The following is a 23,801-nucleotide window of genomic DNA, read 5'->3' on the forward strand; positions in this document are numbered from 1 at the left end:
ACATAAACGGAAACGTCAAGTCAATCTTTCTAAAGTTTACACAATTTACAAGCCCGAAGCTGCAGGCAGTGAGGTCCCGTTCCATCCGCGAAGAAAGAAAATAGCATCCGTCAAAACGGTGGAAAACGGCAACGTCACCGGAAGCAGTCGACACTTCATTCTATTTCGCCGGAACGAAATCTCATCGTCGGTTCCCGTAGAGCGTGGCCAAAGCATGCACTTTGTTCGAAGACAACGAAAGGATGACGAAAGGCGAGGACGACACTGGGGAGGAGAGCAGAGGAGGTTGCATAGGTGAATAGGAGGGGAGGGGGAAGGAGAGGGCGACAGACACCTATTTGAAAACTGTCGCTAAGGGTTAGTAAGTCCGTAAGGGTGTAACTAGTAGGAACGCGCCGTCATCGCGAGGGTGGAGCGAGCTTGCCAAGGGGTCTTCGTCATTATTGAAGGAAGTTCCGCGTTCCCTTGTCGTCTTGTGATCCTGATCCCTTTCCCCTCCATGGCCAACCCCTAGCGGCGCGCGCTGTCTCTCATCAAAACAACCCGACTCGAACAGAGGCCGGGACTTGACTGGAACTAGCTAGCTTCCTGCTCGCGTTCCAACCGCGTACCTGCTGCGAACTTGCTGGCTGCCTGCCCTGCCTTCCTGCCTTGTCGACACTCCAGACAGAATTCATCATGCACGGTTGCAATCCCCCTTCTCCTCGGTTGTTAAGTCTGGCAAGGCGAGCGACACCCGTACGAGAAGCTTTCACCCACGCGAACCCGAGAAGAAGGATTTCCAAGTCGTTTCGTTTCATTCGATCTTCCGTTACTCGTCGCGAAGCTTCGAATATTCGATATTAAAGCGGCAAAGTTAAGGGTAAATTCTTTCCGTTTCGAGGAAGAAGAGCAGCGACGCAAACTTGTTGAAATCTATGAAATACGCGTGAATATCGAATCTCGATCCTCGTATATCGGTTTATTGAGAAGGTTTACCCCATTGACTCCGTGTACGATGTCTAGGTCGCGTGAGAGGTTAGATACCGTGAAACGGAATCGCGCGTGAAAAAGCTTCGTCGAAGATTTTCCCCGTTGGCGGGATTTGCGAAGCGGATATTGATAAAAATGGTCGTATAAAACGGGGAGGGGAAATATAGACGAAAGTTATTCCTTCGGCTCGAATGCCTCTTGGTGCGAAACCATGAATCTTATTTTCCCAACGATCATGGTGTTTCATTTCAGAGAAATTGTACAAAATTATTCTCGATCGTTGGAGATCATTATACAAATTCCTATCTTTTATTCTTGCCTGATATTCAAACCGGTTCCGGTGAAATGCGCCTCGGGGCTTCACGAAGCCTCTTTTTCCTTTTCACCAACGCTCTTTTCCTAGTCGAAGTCGAGGTTCGCTCGTTTACAATGATCAGACCATCCGGCCTGTATCCAAGCCTGCAAAGGAAATTAACTCAAACCGAACGAGTTTCGTTTCTCTTATTCGCTGCTCTAATCTCTCTTCATCTGTTCCGCGCTGTCCGCGCGGCCAGTTCTTCTCCTTCTCTCCTCCTTCTTCGACCATTTTCCAACGCTTATTCTCGAACGCTTCCCTCGGTTCACCGATTCCCCTTCTCCACCCTTCTCTCCATCAGCTCCCCCTTTGCTCGCGCGCACCGGCCATATCCTATCGCAATCTTTCTTGCGCGCCCAAGCATTTTTCTGAGAACCGTCTCGCTCGCGCCGTTGCAAGGCAATCGCCCAAATGCTGACGCAGCCGGAGCTCACCCGGCGAAGATCGCTCCACTATCTCGCCGACCTATCCGGCCAGGTACGTATGTACGTACATCTGCTACATTTGCGATTGGAAACTTTCCTCCCTTCCGTACAAATTAAACGTTCGCGTCCCCTAAGATCGAAGATCGACGCCGATCGATTCGAAATCAATGTTTCTTTTATTGGACGAATATTTCTTCGTTCTCGTTTATTTTTAAATGATTCTTTAATCTCGATTCTTATTCCCGACAAGGAGAGGATAAAAATACAAATAAAAGATTTAGACAATAGAAATAAAGAAATATTTGTACGTTCAACTTTTGATTTCAATAATTTTATAATAACGGATCTGGAAATTCGTACGAATATTTTAATACACGCTTCCATAATAACGTTATTAACGGTCGTTGAGGTTTCGATGAAGTTAATCGCTAATTGAAAAAATTGTGCTTCCTTCGCCAGGCAAATATTTCTCCGTATTTATCTTTGTTCCCATTTCGTATCTTGACGACATTATAATTTTTAAAATCCTGAAAAATCGCCAATATCACACTCGAACTTTTGATTTCGATAATTTTTTTTCCAGTAATGGATTTTGACGAAATGATAAAGAAAAAAAAAATCGTACGAATATTTTCGCAACGGTTAATGCACGTTATTAATTCCATTAACGGCATTAGCCGTTACATAAATGCATCGTGTTTCCATGACGTTACGTGGCTAATCGCTAATTGCAAAGTATTTTGCCAGAAATACGAAACGAGCGCAAATAATCGGGGTGATATTCAGCCAAGTACCCAGATTGTTTCCCCGATAACAAATGGGATTCGCGCGAACGATTACTTTCGGCCGGTACACGCTTTTAATAATTGGCATCATTCCGCACTCAGCGCGTACTAATTACATGCGAATGGTATGTTAAATTATGGTAATGAAACGGGGCGAAAACTTACGGCGGCATTAAATAACGGTAAGGATGAAAAGCCAAATTTCCATTCGGCTCATGACGAATGGTGATTGCGATCGTTTCCGCTCCACCGGAATCCATTATAGACTTGTTCTACGCCTGACATTATCTCGCCACCGCGAGGCGGAGGTTGTAATTAGTTGTGCATAGTAATCCGTCACGAAATGCATTTTCCGGCGAATCACGCTCACTGATCGAGAAAAATAATATTATCGCGATACGTACAAGCCTCTATTATAGCGACCCCCCTTTAACGGGGGGAGGGGATCCGAATCTAACCAGTTTATTATTTTTATCGTCGAATAATGGAGGTCAACGTGTTCTTACGAAGGTAACGTTACAAGCCCGTGGATAATGCAAAAGATCTAAAATTAACTTTCTCGTTAGGAACGGTGGATTAATATTTTTACGCGAAACGTAATTACGTGAATTGATACAAACGATAAACAGATGTTTTAACGTAGTTTAAGAAATAAAAAATACAAGCGAGATTAACTTAACTCTCTTGCACGAAACAAATCGTGTATTGTGAATGAATATGCAATAATAAAAAAAAAAGAGAAATAAGAAAATACAAAAGAAACTACTCCATCAAGCTTCTATTGCATTGCTCTCAAACTTATCAAAGTTACTCTTCCTTGAACTCTTGCTTGAATAAAAAATTCGCTCCAGGGAAACAAAAATTGCGCGAGCATTTAACTCGGCACGTTCCTTCGACACGATTTATACTCTACACCGATTATCTTGCTCAAGAACAAAGATTCTGATTTCTCCGATCCGTCATTCAAAACCAGTTTTCGTGAACACGGACAATACAGCGCGGTCCGGCCACGGCCACGTTACACTTGTTTTACATAAGCCACCGGTGGCGGGTTTCAAATTACGCGGTCACTTAAATCTTGGAAATTTATTGCTCGAAGGGCCGAATCACGTGAACCAGGTGAGGTGGTAAACCATTCAGACGGACCCAGCCTCCGTTCGTTTAACGTTCGCACCGTGAATTACCTAATCTATTTTATGGGGCGGCGCCCCATGTGACCGTCTCCCCGATAAGTGTTCACCGACGCCAGCTTTTCTCTCCACGAGTTGTAGGTAAGCGTGCGTTAAAAACGTTATCACGGGTGTAATTAGAGCGTCGCCCTTGTTCCACGAGTGAATCGCGATGAAACACGGCACGGACATGCCGTTCACTTCCGCCGCGTGCGCGCCCCTCCCCCTCACTTCCGCCGATCGATACTTTAGATTCACGACTGTTCGTTCGATCGCGCGATCGTGAGATTTTTCGTTCCGCGGCCGAACAATTTCGCGGAATTCTTCTTGATCGAATTTAATTAAGTGAGGGAAGGGAGGGGGAATTGTGGATCGTAATTGAATGCAACGGGAGGGAGAAATGGCGAGAGTGGAAATAATAGGTTTCTTTTATTTTTTTCTTTTCTTTTCTTTTCTTTTCTTTTCTTTTTTTTTTCCTTTCTCCCTTGGGAAGAAGGGAAGGAATCAGTCCTTTTGATCGTGAAACAACTCGCATTATACGTTTTTATTTCCCAACGTTTTTCATCTTAATTCGTTCCATCGTTGCGAGAAGGGTTTTTTTCGTCTCCGATTTTAAAATTCGATTCCCCGTATTCAATTATTTTACCGGGTAATAAACTTTGTAAAGATGATAACGTAAAGGTTATCAAATTGTCTAAATTTTTTTATCCGCGTTAACTACTTTTTTTCAACGTTGTATATATATATATTAATATTTAAAATTTACATATATTTTATAATTCACGTTCAAATATGATGAAAATTCACGATAAAATCGTAATATATTTGATTTATCTCGAATTTCGTGAAAGATAATTGTACGATAAAATTGTGAATGTACGAGATTTCAAAGATTTCAACGATAAAAGTTTCCAAAAAAAGAAAGTAAAAATAGAATTATATAGAATTAAGGTAGAGATTGTTTCAAAGTCGTATTTAGTATCACCTGCAGAGTGTTGGATTTCTAGCTTCAACTTTAGTCAACAGTGTCGGAAAGGAAGTGGCGTATCCAACACTGGGAACGGGGGCAAAACTGAGGGCTGTTTTGCTCAAGAATAGTTACAGCCTCTGGCTCGTGAAGTATAGCTCCATTGCACAGCGCGATGAGAATGTGTTCATTTTACACTCCGGAACACTGCGTGAAACATGAAGTTTGAAAGATCGCGCGAAACTCAACGACGGGAATAATATAATTCGAATATAAACAGAGGCGGATCGTAGTGAATTTTCATCTTTTCGGTCGAAACGGCAAGAATTTCATTGCTGCTTTTTTACATCGAAGTTTAACCATAAAATATCGCATTGTATCGCCAACTTTCATATTTTTCGCATAATGGCGCAATTTTACGAAACATTCTCCCCGCCAGACCTCTTCACGTGCAGCAACAGGTCAACAAATTTGCTTGTTTAGAAAATTTTTCAGAAAGATTAAGCGTCACGATAAATCTACATTTTCGAACGTTATACCTCCCATTTACCTATCCGTAAATTCTTATTTAACGCGAACATTTGTCCACGGACAATTCGCGCGTGCCAAGCTCGTGTTAACGCACTCGCAAATTAACAAAATTCGAAATAAAGATGATTTCAAACGCTTTGCGCTCGGGCAAAACAATTCAAAATAATTGCGAAAAAATTGAAGGCAAGAAGCTGAAGCTTCGATCGGGAGTTTCAAGAGCAGCAATGCGGGTATTAAGAAATTTATTGATCACAACCCCCTTATCGGGGTACAAGTGGTAGTACGGCTATCCTCTAAATAATAGCTAAGCACGCGTTATCGCGGGTATAATTAGGCGGTCGATCCGTCTGAAGAATGAATCACGGTAAATCAGAAACGAGCGAAACACCCTTTAAAGGCGCGGAGTGGAGAGGAGCGGTGCGCTGATCGGCGAAAAGCCTCGCAGGTGTCCGCTTCCTTGGGGAGGAAGGAGGGGGCAGGGAGCACCGGTAACCCGGTAATTACGCTATCTCCTCCGTAACGCGTTGTTAACGAATTATTCCTCGCCGCGATAAAGCGGAGAAATATAAACGGTCGCGTATCGCGGCCTGCCGTACCGTGTTATCTTCGACCGTTTTCATTCTTATCTGGGCGAGGATCGTGGCGTCGCGGATGTTCCACTTTCGATACCATTGCTCGCCCCGATTATGCTCGCCACACGCGCATAAATTGCGATTTATGACCTCGCCGAGGGACCCCCCTCTCGTTCTCATCCGGTCTCCAACGCCGGACACTTCCCTTCTCCGATCCCGATCTTTATCGATGTCCTCCCGAGCGTTAAGGAAACGTATGCACGCGCTTGTATCGTCGTTTTGTATCGCTTTGCATCGTAATCGAGGAAACGTTGACAAAATTGCGATCGTTTGTGGTAAAGGTGGGTGTTTCCGTGGCGGATATCCATGGAAGGAAGGTAAATCGCGTAAGTCGAGACGACTCGAGGTCTCTCAAGATTGTATAAGATAAGAGATGATTTTGTGCACGGGGTGTAATCAGTGGAAATAGCGTGTGTCCCGACAGGTGGAGGTATATCTACTAGGTATTCTTAGACTTGTTGTTTCGAAGCTACAACATTCTACGGTAAATTATATAATAAATATATGTAAGTTTGTAATAGCTTGGCAATTATTTGCAAATTCTCCAATAATTATACATCGAAATTGATATATTTCGAGAACGATTCTAGCAAAGAAAGAGAAAGAAAAGTAAACGTACAAACGCGCGTAACAAGCAAAAAGCACCTAATCGAAATGACAACGTCTCGATCCCATCCCCCTGAACTGCACCGCCACCTTTTATTAAATCCAACAGCATCGGTCCCCGGTTGCGACGCGGTTGCCGGGCGAATCGATTTTCAGAAGGCAGCGGATAAGCCAGCGGAAAAATCGCGGCACCGAGCCGAGATATGGAAAAACGAGAAACTTCCCCCGACTAATTTAATTCCCCGTCCCCTCGCCAGATCGCCGATAAAGAAGTTTACGCGGGGCTGGTTTAAGCGGCCGATGACTATGAAAATGTTTTATTGCCGGCGGTATTGCCCTTAAAACCGGCGTAGGCGAGCCATTCCCAGACTCTACGCGATCGATATTTATAACGTATTGCGCGTCGCGTGCCTCCCTCCCTCCTTCCCTCCCTCCGCCTCCAGAAATACCCACGGCGTTTAAACGCGTAAAGAACACGCGTTAAACGAGAACGGAACGGATTAAACGATTTACGATTCGGTACGAGCCGCTTATTGAAACATCGCCGCGCCGCGTTCTCTCGGCGGGGGAGGTGCACGCGGCCTCCATCGCCGCCACCGCCGACGTAATTGGTCGTCGCAACCCGATTTGCGGCTCGTAATATCGCGATTCCGCGGGAAATACGCGCGGAACCGGTGCTAAATTGTCGCGTGATACGCGAAACGGTTTTTCTATCGCGCCACAGGTTTTTAGTGCTTGGATGCATTATTATCGGACGGCGATACTTTGTTTTCGTGTATAGGAAATTTATCGGTTTTATTCGCGTTGCTGTTCGACAACAATCGCGAATTCCTGCGCAACGAGGCTTTCCCCGAGCCACGGGGGGAGGGAAATACGGTTTAATACGGTATATTTATCTTTGGATGGAAATTTTCCGCTTTACGAGAGGATCGAGAATAAAGTCTTCGGCCATTTTGGTCGAATGATTCCTCGTCGTCACGGTCCGCGATTTCGAAAAGCTTCTGTGAGCTAAATCGCATTCATACGAGAAATTTCGTTGGCTCCTGGCCCCGAAAGGGACTCTGTCTTATTCCATCGGTTCTCTCTGTATTTCTCTCGATCCATTCACACACACGCACATACACATACTTCTCTCCTTGTTAGTATCCAGTATCCATACCAACGTAGCGAGGATACAAGAAATTTCTGGGAAATTTCTCCTGGAAATTTTCCAGATATTTTCCCTCGAATCATCGAGGCTTCGTATACCATTATCGAGCGTGGCGATTTAATTTAATTAATCGATGCGATGCTCGACGAAGTGGCAAGTGGTAATTAATCAAGGAATCACGGTTAAAGTTCGCATCGTTGCTTGTTATCTTGGAACAACGCGCGATTCTTCGCCGCGTTGTGATTCAATAAGACGGGATAACATCTGGACGCTATGCAATTTTCAGCCGACACATGGCCGGGCAAACGGCGCAGAAACTTTTTGACGTATTCTTTGCCATTCCAGCGCGACTCGGGACAATTTGCGCGACACCTACCCTCGCCGTGTTATTTCGCGACTCCGTGTCCCGCGTTTTATCTCAATTTCCATCCCCGTTTCCCTCTCTTTCTTTCGCGCACCACCATTTACAATATTTTCCCTCGCCTCCCCCTTGCAAACCCCCTTGTTTCTCGTAACAACAACGCGCAACGGGTTACGAAAATATTCCGTTTCCGTGCCACCGGCAACGGATCCCATGTCCGCTTGTTTCGCGCACCTTTTTCGTCTTTTGATATAACGCGTGTTGGTTCTTGGATCGTCCACCTCTTTTTATTATTCCTTATGCGTGACAGAATCGGTAATTTTTACCGTAAAAAATGCAACTGAGAGTGTCGTATCACGTATTTTAATTTATAGAAATGCACCCACGAATACACGTTGCTGCCGTCTCTTTATTTTCCACGACACGCTTTCCTCTTTCTGTAGATCCGAACGATAAATTCGCGTCGTCCCATTTCTCGAATTACGCCTTTATTTTTCCCCGCGTTGTGAAACGTTTTCGCACAATCTCCTTCTCGAAACGTTGGCTGGAAGAACGGGGAAAAAGTCGAAAAAGTCGTTCGATTTTGATTATTCCTCTTTTTGCTCTCGCGAATCCGTCTGTCGTGAATTGTCACGTCAATAACGATGCGAGCTCGCGTCCAGTCGCGTTTCGCCGGTATTTTTCGTTTGGACGTGGGGCGGCGTGACTCGCGCCATTGACCGACAAAATTATGCGACGCCGGGGACCCTCGTTTCCGTGAAGTCGAGCGAGCGTGCCGCGCCGTGACACGGATGGAAGAATTTCGAAGGGCACGCGCATTTCACGAAGTTTACGGATCGATCGTTCAAACGGGCCAACGTTTTCGCTCGCCCCGATAATAGGGCGCCGTAACGAAACGTTATACTCAACCGTGTATAATTTTTCCAGGTGGGTATCGAATTAAATTTCCTTTCCGTACGACGGATATTTCGGATCAATGCATTTCTCTCCAACCAAGAAGAACAACCAACAAATTGTCGCGACTCATCCAAGTGGAGCGCTTCATCGCATAAAGAAAAGTACGAGACAAGATGCATTTTTAAATGGAAGTGAGTCACGAATTTTTTTTTCTTATTATTATTAAAAACTAATCGAAACGAATCTCATTTAATTTAGTGATCCCAGTGATATAAATACAATAGTGAGTAATACTATATCAAAAATTATCATTGTCCAAAGACAAGGATTGATGAATAAAATCACTCTTCACTTTCACTACTTGTCCACTCTCCAATCCGATCGATCGTTTCGATTCGTTTCCCATCGATTCTCCGCGTATTTAAATTTCATACACATTGTCGCGGCGCCTCGTCCGAGGAAACGATGCACGATTCTTGTTCTTCTTCGTCCATGAAGAGGAACGAAGAATAGCGGGAGAGCAAGGATGAAAGTCGCGCTATTTTCCACGGAGGGGAGGAAATACCTCTGACGCGGTCCCCGAGCGCCTAATCTCTAAGTGGCGTCATTTATCTGTAGAGGCGGATACATACGTGCTGCCGAGTTTCCATCCGACAGTGGGTTGGTGCGCGAGACGTGGGTGAAGTGGGTGCCTCCTAGTCTCGTCAACTCGGAAAGATCGCCGTCTCCTTAGGGAGCAGCGAAAAAAATGTACCTTCCTTCTTTCAGCCGCTCGTGAAAAGCGAGCGGAGAAGTATTCTCCTCGAATAATCGTGCGACGAACGATGATAAATTTCTCGATCTCGTGGAATCAAAGGAAAAATTCGATATTCTCTTCCTCCTAGTTTATTCTCTAACCTTGAGCGACGAATATTTGAATGTTTGTTCGAAAAAAAGAAAAAAAGGAAAGAAAAACCGATTCACAACAGTTTCTTTCCCTTTTCGTTTGCTTTCAGTTTCAAGCGAGATCGGTCAACGAGCCAAATCGCGAGACTTTCTTGAAATGAAATGAAAACGGAAAAACTTCGGAGGATTAAATTGACTTCGTAAGGTGAAGAAAGATTGGAGTACCTTCGTAAATAAGAGGGTTGGAAAAATTTAATGGTCAAAGAGGGAATCAAAATCTCCTCGAAACTCGGACGGCCACCTCGAAAAGAAGCTCCCCGGATAATACTGGTGTGAGCAAGGTGTTTGGGTAAGGGGAGGGGTGTAGGAAAAAAAAGAAAGGAGCAACGAAGAGGAGAGTAAGAGGTGATCCTAATGGCAGTAGTGTCCTTCTGTCGCTCGGGAATCGTGTACGGCTCCTTGAACAGGAGGGTCTCTGCGGCCTCCCTGAAATCCTTGGTAGTAGTACAACGAAGGTGAGATGGTGAGATGGTAACCTGAGGCGTTGCCTGAACATTACCTAGCCACGGTTGGCGATCCGAACCGAAACCTTATCCGTTCCTCTCTTAAGAAACTTCCATTCTCTCTCTCTCTCTTTGCTCTCGCGGAAGGAGAGAAGGAGGAGGACAAGGGAAGAGGGAACGAAGAAACGAGAACGAAACGGGCCACCTCTTGGCAGACGAGGTCGAGCAAACGGAGGAAGTGGAAGAAACTCTCGAGCTGTATCGTGGCACGTTTTAAAAGCAGCAGGCCGGGAGGAACCGGTCATAGAGCCCCTGCCAGAGATATTCACGCGTCATAAAGCAACGGAACTAATCTCGTGCCTGGTTCCTGGCCCTGTTCTCCTTTTTTCCAACGATATCGTAATGGCCATCGGTTACTAACTAGAGTGAAAAATGCGCTTCGACCGAGACCCATACCCGTGAAGAACTATCGCGCTCGATTTACTCGCGATTTCCGGCCTCCCCCCTTCACCCCCTCCCGCGAGTGTTCCAGCTGGCTCACGGAAAGTGGCGGGTTACATTAAGCCCGATTCGAACAGGAACCGATATCTCGATACACTTCCACGATCCTCCTATCGACGAAAATATTTTTTTCTCTTTATCTTTTGTGAATCTTCTAAAAGCTTGCGCGAATTTCGTTTGGAATCGCATTGAGGGGGAGAGAGAAAAAGAGAGAGAGAGGGGGAGTGGAAAAAAAAGAAACGAATCGATTCGGATTTTTCGTAGAGATCGTCCAATTAAGATAATCAAAAAAATATCCCGACGCATCTCGACTCGTTTTAATCGAAGGGAAAATTTTTTCGTCGGATGATAGGATGGTAGGGAGAAGCAGGGAGGATTTTATAGAACGTGCGTGTAGGTCTGCACACAAGCCATTCGATGTATCGATGTAGTTTCATTCCACCCTGACACCCGTCCGCCAGACCGTTTCGTCGATTGATTTCCGCACTTTGGAGTGGTTTCACGAGCCAATCAGAATAAGTGATACGTCTGCTGCCTCCTCCGTCGCATTATGCACGCCACTTTCAGCGTCTCAGTCTATGAATTCGATCCTGTCGTCGCACTGTCGACAACGACGGTTCAACCCTTTTCTCTTTCCTCGCGCTCGAACCTACGAACAATGACACGCGGATATCGAGTCAGAATCATCCGTGCGCGATACAGATACGATGAGATTCGTTCTACGGTATGGTTTCCACGGGATGGAACCGACTTTACCAGATTGTTGTCGTGTAAGGCGTTGTCCTGTTATCAGATGGGATTCCCCTAAGAGGAAACCGTTATACCACTCGTGCATACGCGAGTATGCCGTAGCTCTCGCGGAAGAAAATTAAACGAAACCAACACGCGTGTATTCTCGAGTGTCTGACAAACGGGTGGAATAGTGATTAATGGCACGGTGGATATTTTGGTTCGATCTCCAAGATGACTCCAAGATTTCTCCAATTAATTATACGCCACTTGTCCGAGCATTCGACGAGAGTGGGAAAGAAATTTCGAAAGAAGTTGTAATGTTTAAGCGAGGATCTCCTCCGAAAGATTATAGGAACACGGAGGAAAAAGATTAGACATCAGATTTCATGCGTTGCTCCTTCCCTGCCCTTCTCAGAATCAAGCCTCCCTTTTCGTGCCCCGCATCCCCCGGCTTCTTTCGTCTTATTTCATCATCCCCGATTCCCCCTCCCCCTCCCTCCGCTTCTCGGCCGATCTTTGAACACGGCCAAGCATCTATCTCAAAGCGATCACGTTAGAGCGTTTCCAATATCTTTAGCTTCCGTCGAAACGGTGGAATGGATAGAAGTCCGCGATAGAAACGTTTGGTCCGTACGTACCCTCACGGCTCGTGTTGCCCATCACGCGGAAAGAAGTTTGCCAAAGGCGATGTTATCGAATTTCGATCGGTCGACGGCCATTTACTATGAGCGACGAAGAATGAACTGCACTCTACCGGTCGGTCCATCGGCTAAGGCGTTCAAGAAGGGGCCTTTCAAAAGCGGATCTACCAGGTATGCGGGAGTCAAGTTTCCTTTCGAAACGTGTCCGCCATAGTCGCACGCCGATGAATGAATATCTAGTATTTACAATCTAGTCCGTCCAACGTCCGTACAACGCTTTTTAATTTATACCTATTATCGTATGTGGAAACGTAGTGGGATGTTTTTCATCGATGCGGCTTTTTTTCTTGGATACGAGAATGCCGCGCGCGATCGATACGAAGTGTTTGTAATTATCGTGACCCAATTGATAGTTTTTATTCCATAGCTCGCAATTTCGGGCTAAAGTGCTTTTCTGTTTACTTCTCCTTTTCTCGTTGACCTAATTGACCAGAATCGTAGAAATAAAGAGGAAGCGAGAGAGCTCTGCTCTTATCGCGACTGCTTGAAAGTATCTTTCAAATCTCTGAAAGATTAAGGCTCGTGATATATTAAAAAAAGGCTGGAATCAAGATCGTGGAAAACGTAAACAAGATTGTAAACAAGGAAGAGCAGTTCAAAAGAGAAACGTCATTTCGAAGAACGTAGAAAAATGATCGATCGCGATCAACAATGTTAGTCTCGAGTGGCAATTTTCATCAGGCCGCATATTTGGAAGGGCAACGAAATATTACTCGACATCGAGTAGCGATCGATGGCAATTTTTCGGAGGAGGCTCGGCTCCGTGCGAGTTGATAATCAGAATCCACTAGAGATCCACCGCAGAGTATCCGTCCTGTCTACGAATCGATACAATGCATATACCGCACGATAAACCCTGCCTCTCTTCCTACCCGTGCCCACCCATATTCATATACATATTTACACGTGCACGCGTGTATTCCGTATCGATTATCGCGCGGAGGCAGGGCCAAGCGCGTCGACTGAAGCAATTCCACGAGTAATTATCGGCAGGTAACCAAACATCTAATAATCCCAGACAAAATCTATATCGAGGCGTCCCCTCCCTGTCGCGAGTGTTGGACCACAGGCCGAAATCACGGGAACGCGATTTAACTCGCAATAACTCGTAATAACGGGGTTGTTGATTATTATAAACGTATTCGACTGACCGAAGACTGACGGTCGTCAGATTGGTTTGGAACGAACGGAGTGGCCGGATGTCTGACAGACGCGGGAACAGGGTCCTCGAGACCTCCTCTCCACGCGTGAAATTGAACAGAACCGAAGGTGGGACGTAATGACACGTCCGCAAACAGGGCACGGTTTAGCACGGTATCCTTCTCCTGTTCCCGAATTTTTTGGCCAACACTCGAGACCGGTGTTATTAGACTATTTTCTTCACGGCCCTTGCTTCTTAAGCGTGATACGCGACCACCATATATATATATATATATATAGTATATTGGTATCCATAAGGGAGGCTTAACCAGGTAGGGAAGGGATTATTACGAAAGTATGAGTGATAATATTTGAACGGACAGAAATTTCGCCAGGGGAGCTTATTAAAGTTGGCCTTACTTAGTTACTACCACTTTCCTCTCTCGCTTCCTCCCGTTTCTCTCTCGGGGATCATTAGTATAAATAAGGTTTAGACGCGGGTAAACGATGCGACGATTCTCTGCCTCCTCTTTAATCACATTTCCGAGTTAAAAGTATTAGGAGGATGTATCGTAAGTACATTACTTAAGTCTCTTGCTTCCATCCAATTTTTTCTTCCTTTCTTCCCTCGCTTAGGATTCAAGAAAGAAAAAAAATTAGAAATTCTTCGATAATAAAAGAAGAAGAATACCTATATTTTTATTGACTATCGAATTTCCAAAAAATCCGAAACACGAGTATTATTCATATTACAAAAATATCGCGTGAATTTTATATAAATATCATGATCCCAAAAATTCCCTGCCGAAAAACATTCGATATTTACTCTCTGCCACGTTTATTCCCCATATCCTTTGTAAAGGCCGGTGTATATACGGTAAAACGTTGGAAACATCGCCGCTTGAATCGGCCAGGCTGTCATATTTCCTAGCCCGAAAAACCGTGCTCGAAACTGGAGCACGGGATTTTCCCTGATGCACGCTATATATATATATATATATACATATATATGCATGCGTCTGTGTTCGGTTTCGGAATACGCGCTCTCTTTGTTCAACCCTCGCTCGGCTCGCCACGTCGAGGGGTGCGCGTCACTGAAGTTTCCCTGGCGACGCCGGCGCGCGGCTTTGCCCGTATATACTGACACGGGAGGGACGTCGATGCAAAAGTTGCGTCGCGTGGAAATTAAAGAGGGAGAGATCCGTCTCGTCCGCCACTTCAAGTACGAAGTACGGTGGTAGCCGCGGGTGGAGGACGAATGCGATTGGTCGGGCCAAGTGGATTTGACGGGGGCGCGCTTGGCGGTGGTTTTAACCTCCCCCTCCCTCCCCCTCCCCCTCCGGCAAGCGCGAATCCTGCACCAACACGGTCGAGGGTCGTCGAGCGAGGGTGGGGAGGGGAGGTGAGTAGTCGATAAGAGTAACGCACCTAATGCAACGATCTTTTGCCCCGTTCGTTACACCACCGAAGTGGCGGAGTGAGCACACCGACCGATTGTCACGTCCTTTCCGGAGAAGTTTTCCATTTCGCCACCATTCCGGTCCACCTTCGATCCGGGAAATATTATCTCGGTCGAGGGGCGAGGGAGTGGGTTTGAGGGAAACGAAAACACTTTCGTCGTTTCCCTTCCATTTTAATCTCGCCTATCCGGCAAATGTCTAAGCAACGATTCAAGTGTCGTCCAATTTTTCGACGGTTTTTCTTTTCGAAGAAGTAGAATGCAAAGATAATATTTTCCCCCTTCTTCTTGGATGAATTTCTTTGAAAAAAAAAAAAAAGGAAAAAGGAACGATTTGTTTTCAATTATTATCGAATTACAGTTTACATTTTATGAAAAATTCCCCTTGACGATAAAGGGGATAAACGATTCATGCGATAAGAATGAAATATCGATTATTCCCATTACTTTTAACTTTTCGTTCGAATGATGAAAGTTTGATCAAAATAAATCCAGTTCGTTCTTTTCGAATGCGTGCGTTCAATTTGTTACGTTGCGTTTGTACAATTGAAACGGCTAAACGGTACTAGTAATTTTTATCGAACCCGAGAAACAGCAGCTCGAATCTAGCTCGAACTTTTGAAAATCTTTCAAAAAGGAGATAAACGAGTTTTTAATTGATTCTATATCGAATAAAAAAATCTGTTAACGGAAAAAATTTATTCTCTTCGCTGTAAATATAATTATACGCGTGCAAAGCGGAAGACTCGCTACAATTTTTTTTTTTCGGAGCGAGGGTGAATTACAAAATATTCTCGCGTTTACGAGATGCGTGAAACGATTGTCGCGCGTTGTTGAATAGTCATCGACGCGCGGCGTGCGTCGGGTTCGCGCAAAAAAATCGGGGGAAGGGGATGAAGGGGGGTGGAAATTCTTGAAAACGAGAAGTTTCGTCGTTTCTTCGTCGTGGGTAGGGGCTAGTCATCGATGCACCGTGGGGTACACGCGAAGAAGGGGCAATGTGCATCGCGCGCACGTTTCCTACGGGGTGCACACAAGGCGGGGGCGCATGTGTGAGATTTCCACTTCCCCCTTTGCCAACATCACGCACTTGATGTCCTCCGCCTCCGCCGTCGCCCAGTGGATGTCAATGACTCGGATGACTTCGTGAATATTCGTCGTCAGTAACAACGACGCCGACGACGACAGAGGAAAATCGATTGCCATCCAGACACCGAGACTCCTAGCAGGGGTGTCGGGGATCTCGCCGAACCGAGCGAGCCGCGATGAAATGAAACGAGAAAAATTCAACGAGTTTGTTTCCTGTCTTCCTCCCACCTTCCGCCCGCCTCGTCCTTTTAAAAGAGGATTTAAAGCGTTCGAGCGTCCATGTCTGATCGTGTTATACGTATAGATAAAGAAAAAAAAAAAAAGGAAAAAGAAAAAAGTAGAAGGAGAAAAAAGAAGGATAATAGAAAAAGAGGACGGGGGGGATAGAGGGAAGAAAAAGAAAAAGACGGGAAGGAAGATTAAGCGAACGACGACTTTTATTTTCGCATCACTGCAAACGGTATCGCCAATCACGTCCAATTTTTTTCAACGTCACGTCTAGCTACGAGATAAGATATTTTTTTTTTTTCTTTAAATTATCGCGACCTCGTTTATTTGACAGGAAGTTTCCCTGTATCCGGCAGCGAGAGATAGGGTTAAAAAAGACAGACAGCCAGACTGGTTGACCACCTCGGCAATCTCTTACAACCACCGTCTGCACCGTCCACATTCTCATCAGCCCCCTTCCCCCTCTCCCCACTCTTCCATCCCTCAGTCGGCGACCAACACACGCTCGAGCCGCTAAGTGCACCCCCTCTGCATCCACCCCTAAGCTATAACACATGCTCGCTAACTCGAAGACTAGGTATTTTCCACCGTCGTATTTCAGCTATCGTATACACTATGTAATATACATATTACGTACGTACTATTGTCGCCAATTTGCCGTATTTTTTATTTTGTTAACTCGCTTCCTCTGTTATCATTCAGTTGGAAATTTAATGATCGCTCGTACGAATCTTCGCACGTGGCCTCGACTCTCGTTTGACGAGTAAGTAAGTAGTAGCCAGAAAAACTTTCGCAATATAGATTAAACTTGAACTGCGTTTACTTTTTAAGACTCGAGCAAGTCTCGTTGAATACGCGGTGTGCATAAATTACGAGGCTGCATCCCCTGAGAATACTCATCCAGAAACAAAAGAAACAAGGCCCTCGTTATTATTATACTTGACGCCGGGCTGCTCGTCCAGTCTCGGTGTACCCCCTCGGTGTCCCGGTTTATAAATGCAAAACGAACGGAGAAACGGCCTTTGCCGACCGATGTCGCACACACCTCGAGTTTCACGACTTTTATAAGGTGACGGAACAGAGCCACGGGGAGCTGCGCGGTGACTTTTCTTTTAATTAATTTGGGAATTACCATGAAACCTGGCAGCCGGTCTCCCGGCGTGCCCCATCCTCCCACCGGGCCGCTGCATTATGAACAACTTTTATAATTAAGCAATGAAGGAAACTTCGTTGAAAAATTCGTGTCTACACGCCTCTTTCGTCTCTCTTCTGCTCTTTCTCTCTTCCTTCTTCTCATCGCGTCACCATCTTTCTGGAACTTAGCACCGTTTCTGTTTCTCCATTTTCTTAACTCGCTTCTTAACGCTCTCTCTTCCTCTCGTTACTTTTCCTTCTCATTCTCCCTCTCGAAAGAGTTCTTGGAAAATTTTAACGAATTCTCAATTCTCGCGCAAATAATCGGGAAATGCATTCATTAAACACGTTAAAGAGGGATGAACGTTTCGCGAATTTATCATCCCCGATTTTTATTCGATGATCATCGAGTAAATGACAATTTGACGTGGAAAAATTTTGACGGAAGATAAAAGGAAGAGCATCAACTGTATCCACGATATAGAAAGTTTTTTTTTTCCGTGGCTATTTTGTATTATTTAACGGGTTCATACATATCTTACGTCACAAACTATCGCACGATATCGTGGAAAAGATATTGATCTATGCGTTTCCCTTCGTTCAGTCAACGTACATTGCTTCGCGAGTTTTTATTCTTGTCCGTGATTTTTAGATCGCGAACGCGTCATTGATGACGACACATTTCCCGATTTTTCAATCACGCAAATGGTACGCTTCCTCGCAAAACGAAATGAAACTCTTCGTCGCATCCAATTATTGTCCTTTTAATTAAAGAAGATTCGTTCGAATAAAGATTCTTTTTTTTTCTTTTTTCAAGATATTCGATCACGCGAAATTGAATATGGAAAAAAATGTCTTCACCCTTTGATGATTAACGGTTATAAACGGATAAAAACGAATCTCTGACACTTGATTTTTAAAAACTATCCCATAATCTCCGAAGGGGCGATCTATATCCATCACGACGATCGACATACGACGATATTAAGCATCGGCCATTTTTCTCCCCTGGAACTAGGTTATGTTTTTCCAAGATTCTTCCGCTGTCATCCCTCATAAATTGAAAGATCGAGGTGCAGCTGCGTTCGACAGTTAATTAAACGGGAAGCAAGAACAACTTCCAGAAGATAAAGAGCAACCAAGTGTAGCGGGGTGTGTCTCGATCCAACGGGAAGATGCAATTTTTATACTTTCGATTCACAGATATTGCGACTCGCGTCTGATTTATCATCGATCCTTCCAAGTTTTTCTTTCTCTTTTTGCCGTTTACAACTTAGCTCAGAAAACTTTTTTCCTTTCCTCTTCCTGTCTCTGCCAATTGTACAATATTCGTTTCAACATTACAAGTGTCGTGGATTTTTAATTACACCGTATAACTAGGAATAACAGGAAATGCCGAACAAACCGGTTGTAATTAGCCCGATGAGCGGCTGAAACTATCTAGATTCCCAGAGAAATCGCGGATCTAGATAAATTGCATCGAGAACAAGACAACTTCTGTCACGATCCCGTACGTAGAAAGAAGAATATACTCTTCGACTGCACCCATTTCCGGTGCATCGCGTATCGTGGCTTTTAATTATCCGCTCTGGTTACGGTGATCCAATTCCAAGGACGAGTTGCCCCAATTCGAAATGACGGGGCATTGCGCTACCGATGTCATCCGCGGAATCAATGAAATAATTCTTCTCTTAAAACGCACCGTTTGCTGCGCCTTCATACACACACGAGACGTTAAATTCGAAAGTAAAATTAAGAAGCAAAATTTTTTCAATTCTCCGGAAAAGGGATTGTCTCGTAAAATAATTTGACACGTTATCCTTACGTTTATTCCATTCGATCAAAATTTCCTATCTCGCTACGACATCTCATCCATTTGTAACCTGTCCCGAGGCACAATGCGTTTATATCCCCGAAACTTTCATCCATCTAATCAAAAGATTTTTACTATTGCTCGCGTCGCGGGCCAGATTTACGGCGGTTCTGAAACATCGCGCGAAATTAAATTCAACCGGACAGGGCCCCGGCTTGTAAAGAACGGATTACGGGCAAAGGCGTAGGCTGCCGCTTTAATTATAACACCGGGCAACGAAGTGGCGACACGCACGGAGGGAAAAAGAGTACGGGCTGGAAAACTGATTTCGTTCGAGTTTTACAACGTTTCGCGAACAAACTCGCGAATATTTTAACAGCGATACCACGAGGAGAGCGCACCACGCGCGTTGTCGCATTCAATAAAGCTGAGGGAGAGGGGGGAGGGCTTGAAAAAAAGGTTGTTTCACGAATGTTCTAATAACCAACTTCCGTTTAATACTCCTGTGCTTTGTCACGGCCGGGAAACGAGATTTACGAGATTCAAGCGCGAGCACGCCTCCCGATACAAAGTGCCCGACGTTCTGAACAACGCCTCCATAATTATTTCGTTGTAACTAAACAGAGGCGGTAATCTACGTGTAACAAAGTGCATAGTGGATTTGTCGGAAGCACGTGATGGAATTTATTCCCCTTTTACGTGAACCGAACTGAGCACAACTTTGTGCAATCACATCAGACCCGTGTTTTGACTTTTTATTCTGCTGCGTATTCTATAAAGTGAAATGTATTTTAATACACGAAGACACTAACATATTGTTCGTTAGAGAAATGATATATGAAATAAAAAATTTGCATCTTTTTCCTAGTGAAGGTTTCCAAACCATTATTTCATTCGAATAACGATGTCAGTCATTTAAAAAAGATAAAAAAAAAAAGAAAGAAATTAAGAAAAACTTTATTATATCTCGGACGACTGAGGATTGTAATATTAAGCTCGAATCGCGTAAAATTCAATTACAATGATCAAGCACAATCGTTTATTCGAGTACAGTTACAGATATCGAGGCGGAAAGACGGAAAGGAAAAGTGATCGCGAAAAGAACGATGAGAGTTACAGAAGAAAAGACGACAGGGAGAGAGTATCATCTATCATCCGGCTGTTTACCAGTGAAACAGGCTGCAAATGCTATTCAATTTGCCTGATGGAAAGCCTCTCTGCTTTCCTTCCTTCCTTCCTCGAGCAACGAGCCGCGTTCCGCTTCGTTCGTATCGGCATTCCTTCGCTCTCCTAACTTCCTCCCTCCTTTCCTCCTTACTGCCGCTTTACTTCCTCCTCTCGTCACCCTTCCGCCCTTTCACGATTCCTTACCGTGCTCTTTATACCTTTCTCCTCCACTTTCCTCCTTTTATCTCGTCGCAAACTGTTTCTTCTTTCTCGTAACACGCCTCGACCAGCGATTTCCGATGTCGTCGTTCCTTCGACTCGAAGCGTTCCCTCTTTCGCGAATCTCTCGCCGCTACAACGTTGTCCTCGAATCACGAGAAAGAGAGGGGAAGAGATAGACGTGGATGGAGCGACTTAAAATGCAACGAAGATAAAAACCGAGGAGAAGGAAAAAGGCGACGAGACGCGAGAGAGAAATTAGAGCGAAGAAAATATATAGAATATATAGAAGCGAGAACTGGGAATATATGTGTATATATATATATATATATACATCTTTGCCTCTCGTCTTACAAGAGAAAAGCTTTTTCCGTCCCCCTGTTTAGCCCGCGAAAGCGTGGCTGCAACGACTAGTATTTCGCGATGAATAGGTGGAAGGACGTGAAATAGGATCGACGTCATACGGTGTTTCACGACAAGGGAAAGCCGAGTAATTGAATCGTCGCTGTTTGAGAAGAAGCGTAGGAGGCGGGAAGAGTTGATAGATAATGGGCCCTCGAGTTTCTTCGATTTCTTAATTTCTTCTAATGCGACGAGGTAAAGAGCGGGACTCTCTTTCTAACTGATATATAAAACAGCGCGCAAAAACATCTGTTGAAACGAATTACTTTTATCTATTATTTATTTAATCCCCCGCTAAAAAAAGAAACCGTCGTACAAATAATTGTCGGATACTTTCGTGAAAGATCGACGAAATCGCACAAAACGACGATGCGGAGAAGAGGAGAATTTGCGGACATATCAGTTTCGCAAAAAAAAAAAAAAAGAAGAAAAAAGAAAAAATATTTCTATCTAAAATTCGATCGAATAGGATAGGAAATTGAATTCTCAACGCGGAGCCGATCTCTCTCCGTGCTCAAACCCGCCGACGACGAGGACGAGGACGACGACGACGACGACGACGACGACACCTTTGTGCCACGCGGTGCGGCGGCAAAAGCGGAGCAAGAAGAATTTTCCTATAAATCTCCCGGTCCAGAAGCGCGGGTGACGGCAAGTGGCTCGGTGCTCGCCGGATCGCAAAGGCAGCGCGAAAGGGAGGCAGAGGGAAGGGTTGTAAAGGGGTTCCCCGTGGCGAGGTACAACGCCGCCAAGGGGGAGGAGGGAGGGGCAGGGAGGAGGGGGTAATCCACGCATCATATCTCACCGTTGACAAGCATTCATGACCCCTGGTACCCGGAGCCCTCAATAGCGAACGACATCCACCGACAAACACCCTTCACCACCCCCTCGTCCCCGCCAACCCTTCCGTTCCTCGCGCTCTCCCTTCCCGCCCTGGAACACCCCTTAACCTCGCGCCTCCCCGGCCTCCGTCTCCCTTTTTTTTCTTTCTTTTTTCGCAGATTTCCAACCAACGGTGCAATGGAGGCGAGCCATCGAACCGGACCAAATATGCCAGCGGCGAACTGCCCTCTGTTTCGTGTTAAAAATTAACCGAATCACCGTGAACGTATTCATATTTCTCGTTGACCCTCTCTCGCTCCCTCTCTCTCTCTCTCTCTCTCTCTCGTGTTTCTCTTTGTCCCGGATTGGCGCCGTCTCGCTCGAAAGCGTTCGATTTTTTTCTCTCTCTCGATGCCATTATTGCGTGGAACGAAAGCCGGCGCGGAATTTTATTGCGTTGGCGCGGAAAGGGGCGGCGTTGGTTCGCACGTACGTCCCTGGACACGTAGGTACGGAGCCATTGTGCCCGCTCTGGCTTTTTCGCGCACGCGAGAGATACCACCCTCTGGGCACGGGGGTTATTTCGACCCGGCCGGATGGAAGACAAAAATGTAAGCGAGAACAAGCTCACCCTTCTCGGCTCGCCCGTCATCGGTTTTTGGGGACAGGAAATCGTGTGTTACCGTGGCACGTGTCGACCGTGGATTCTTTTTCTCTTTTTCTTTTGCACGCGCGTACTGCATACCGTTTTTTTTCTCCTTCTTCTTCTTCTTCTATCTCTTCCTTTTTCGTCGATCGAGATGTATAAAAACGAACGGGATATAAATTCGTTCGACATCGAATCTCAAATACAATCGTATACGAGAAAAGTATATATTTGATTGTGTTTAAACGATTTTTTTGTGGAGGAAATAAGTCTTGAATTTTTTTCTCTCTCTCTCTCTCTCTTTTTTTCGTTTCAACGAATTTGAGTAATTACTAACGCTCAGAAGAAGAGTTTCTCGCTAATCTTGTTTTAAATTTTTCTACCTTTTCTTTTAACTACTGAAAGTTTAAAGTTTAAACTTTAAGCCTCTGAATTATACATTACAAGTTTCTATCCTTGTTATAAGATTTGTTATTGGATTTGCTTCACGGTTCAGATATTTACGAAGCTTCGAAATACGAATTACTGATAAACGTGAATTAAGTTAATCCATTAATACTTATTTGCTCGATTTATCGTCAAAATATTAACGATTAGTTTACTGTAATAAAAAATCAAACGTCGTTTAACGCGAAAATAAAGAGTCTTCCAAATAATTTTACTCGATTAAATCTCGTTCGAAAATATCGTTTCGCCCGATGATAAATTTTTCCACGAATAATTTCATAACAATACGGAACGGTGTATACTTCGACGTAAATTCGCACCGAAGCAAAATAAATATTTAACTGAGGCACGAGGCGTACACCGAGGCACGAGTGTATACGAGTTAGTCGACGTAGAATCGTACGATACGCCACATCGCCTTTACAACGAGGAGAGCGCGTCGAAGAAAAATAATTCACGTACTGCGTTGGTGTCGCGTAATATATATCGCGGGTGCGATGGAAAACGATCGTCGATCCGGTGTTAAGCCGACAAGTGCTTTTATCGCAAACACTAGTTCCTGGTGATGGAATAATTAAGACGGCCGCAATCGATGTAAAAAATGAATGGCCATTAAAGCGTTCCGACCGGGCGTCACCGATATACGCGGGGATATATCGCGTTAAAGCGTAATTTCATTGAAAATCACGCCCGTACATAATAGCGTTAATTTAAAAGGGAATTAATTCGGTGCGCGCGTCACGTTAATTTAAAAGCATTCGGCCGAAACGATTTGTTTGGAACGCCAAAACTGGCCAAATTGGACCGTCCCTTTGAAAATCCTGCCGATTTTTCCTATCCGAACGACATATTTACGGGTCGATCACATCCGTGTCGAAGTCTCATTAACGTTGTACGAATATCCGTTCCGCCGAGAGAAATCCTCTTAATTAACCCGATACTTTCCCCTCTCGATTGGGCTCAATTAAATTACAGCTTGAGTGAAAACGCAAACCGATATTCGTTTCAAGATCAATAATCTTTCCATCTTCGAACCGTAAACATCGAAATGGCGATTGCAACT

General features: G+C 44.8%; 1 protein-coding gene and 1 long non-coding RNA gene across 3 annotated transcripts in view; one reads left to right on the plus strand and one right to left on the minus strand.

Annotated features, from left to right (window-relative positions):
• Window positions 1-23,801, minus strand: part of LOC133665663 (uncharacterized) — a 423,051-nt gene that overhangs the window by 191,200 nt on the left and 208,050 nt on the right. The gene's annotated exons all lie outside the window — the stretch shown is intronic.
• Window positions 1-23,801, plus strand: part of LOC114577396 (uncharacterized) — a 60,755-nt gene that overhangs the window by 13,294 nt on the left and 23,660 nt on the right. Inside the window, exon 2 of one of the 2 annotated variants that reach the window (XR_009828802.1) lies at window positions 8,881-9,040. The exons of the other annotated variant lie outside the window; for it this stretch is intronic. The gene's annotated coding sequence lies outside the window, so the exon portion shown is untranslated. Of the gene's footprint in view, window positions 1-8,880; window positions 9,041-23,801 lie in introns of those variants that run through there. 2 annotated transcript variants of the gene reach the window in all.

Source organism: Apis cerana, linkage group LG2 (assembly GCF_029169275.1).
Source record: "Apis cerana isolate GH-2021 linkage group LG2, AcerK_1.0, whole genome shotgun sequence".
In the NCBI taxonomy this organism is placed as follows: domain Eukaryota; kingdom Metazoa; phylum Arthropoda; class Insecta; order Hymenoptera; family Apidae; genus Apis; species Apis cerana.